This window comes from Cnephaeus nilssonii (genome assembly GCF_951640355.1).
Source record: "Cnephaeus nilssonii genome assembly, chromosome: X".
Taxonomy (NCBI): Eukaryota; Metazoa; Chordata; class Mammalia; order Chiroptera; family Vespertilionidae; genus Cnephaeus; species Cnephaeus nilssonii.
In genome coordinates this window covers 115,711,887-115,714,613 of record NC_137071.1, presented here as the reverse complement: position 1 = coordinate 115,714,613, position 2,727 = coordinate 115,711,887, and positions in this window count along the sequence as shown.

Here is a 2,727-nt window from a genome sequence, read left to right as displayed (position 1 = left end):
TCCAATTCATCTACCCATTTCAAAGGTGGGCCAGATGCATGTAAAACCAAATGTGTGTGTGTGTGTGTGTGTGTGTGTGTGTGTGTGTGTGTGTGTCTTTTATTTTTTTGAGAGCACTGATTTAATCAATTCATTCACTCAACAAATATATTTAACAACTAATATGTAGCAGACACTGAGGACAGAGTAATGACCAAGGCACAAAAAATCCTGCAGTCATGAACCCTAAGTCCTTACGCAAGAGACAGACAGTTAACAATCAGATAATTCTGATTATAAGTAGATTATATTTGTATTTGGGACCCCTCCTTCCTAACTCTTTACTGGTGCCTTCACTGCTCCCCTCTTTCATTTTTCCTCCTTTCCTTTCTTGCAAGAATGGCAAGAGATAAGGAGGAGAGCCCTTTCAATATCTCTTTCTCTGCATTTTAAGCTCAGTATGAAGTTTTGAATTTGTTCAAGTCAGGTTTAGTACCAGTGTAGCACTAGAGTGAAGATGTCAGTATTTTTCATCAACACTGCAGCAGTGGGCTGGCTCAGCTGTCAGCTTGCTTGTGAGATGACAATGAGGTACTGGATGTGAAAGTTGTACTATTACCTTATAATTTGTCTGTTCTTTTTTTATACAATTTTACTTGTGCTGAACCCCATTGTACCTAGCTGCTTTGACAGGTGTGCTATTTTAGCAACATAGAACAAAACAGAGAATGAAAAGAAGAATGCATGGTATGTTTTTGCTGTCAGATCCAGGTTGCTCTATTCCTAAGTTTGTAGATGATTTGTTCAGGGTTGTTCAGAGACAGAAAAGGTTAGGTTTTGTTTTTACCTATGTGATACTAAATGTTCTCACAGTTAGCTCCCAGTTGGGCTGCTGTCCATAAGCCCTGGATGAAAAGATCTCCTTCCCTGTCTTCTCCTTCCTTGTTTGAAATCCCACCATTGTGATTAATTTCTCTGGACTAATTTGTCCACTCAAAATATAAAGAGTTCAGGGAGAACTAAGCTCTCAAGTCCTTAACATTGGCGTATGCATTCACTTATCAGATCAATTTCTTCCTTGACCCAAAGAATGCAAAAGGATGTGAGGTGATGTTGGCCTTAAACAAATGACGTAGGAAGATGATGAGATAATCTTGGCTCATTTCCCCAGAACCATCCTCAAATACCATCTCGAATGCTGTTTTGTTTATTTTTATTCTTGGTGTTGCAAATGCCTGTAGGAGGCTTATGTTTGTACTTTATCTACTAAGGTTGATAGATTCTAAGGTGCGGCAGACTTCAATCAAAAAGGAGAGTTACTACTAGCTGTCACTGAAATCTTAGAGATTTGTTCTCAAGCCTAGTAGGTGGAGAGCAAATATCTAGCTTTATTATGAGGCATCTCTGTGCATCTGATTTATTGGTAGGACATGTGAGGATTTAAAAATCATTCTTCCTATTGAGCTCCCAGCCTTGTTGTGATCTCAAGGAACTCAGTGCTGAAATTGTGGGAGAGATACAACAGACGACATAACTTCAGCTACTTAAATTCCAATTTAAAAAGTATTTTACATAGTCAAAAGGGAAATTGTAGAAGACTGTTCACCTTCAAGCATGAAACAAAGTCTTATTCTAGTGAAAAAGAGAAGTTTTGGGGAAATATTACATAATAGTACTTTTTGAAATTGAAGTAATGCTTTACTTCAGAGAAGAAAATTAAGGTTGAATGTTAAAAAAAAAGATACATGGCTTAGCATCAACTGAAAACAAACATATTCTCTATTAACAACAGAGGATAAAAGTTACAACACAATTATCAACACTTGCAATGTGATTTAAAACAAGTTTTATGCCCCAAATGCTAAAAGGTGGGTCCTATACATCAAAGGGCACATACAAGTTCATATAAAGACAAAGTACCAATTAAATGATTTAATTCTCTCATCTACTGCCCATTACATAAATATGGGACATCTTTGCACATAGACTGATTTTTAAACCTTGACCAGCACTCTGGGATCTTGGACAAAGAAGTAGAAAAAAATCAGTATTTGCTCAGGGTCAAGATTGCCAAGAAAACTGGAAGGGGTAAAAGTCAAGGGGAAGGGGGAAGGAGAGGAGGAACTTGCCCCAAGTTCCTTGTTCACCTACTACTTCTGATTCTGTAGGGGTCTCCTGGCTATGTTCAGTAGTGATTGCACACTGATACTATTGATAGTTTTTGTGTTTTGGTCTCAGAGCTTTTGTCTTTTCATTGTTTCTCTGTGAGTTTGTCTCCCATATGAAGATCGTGCACAACTGATCTCTATCATCAACCCCTTGGGGTACTAGTTAAGCTCAGTCATCCCTGGTGGCCTCTAGGCAAATGGCAATAACAGAAGCATTACCAAGCATTCCTGTGTGTGCATGTTGGTAGTACAGTCCCGATCTTGTAAGGACCTTCTTCCAATTGTCCTCTGTTGGGCGGGTGGGTGTGGAACAGGGTGGGGGTCGAACCCAGAGGCAATAACCAAGCTGCTAAATTGCTAAGCTGGTTTTAACTGAAGGAGGTTTTAAGGCAGGTAGGCAACATCCTGTTGTTCGGGTGCTCCTCTCTCTTTTTTGAACTGGGAGTCAGGTGGCTGACTTGTGTTTGGTTGCAACAGCAGCAGAAGCAGCAGAAGCAGCAGAAGCAGCAGCAGCAGCAGCAGCAGCAGCATTTCTGTTCTCCTAGCCCACACCTTGGCCCGCCCAAAAGTCCACCAGGCC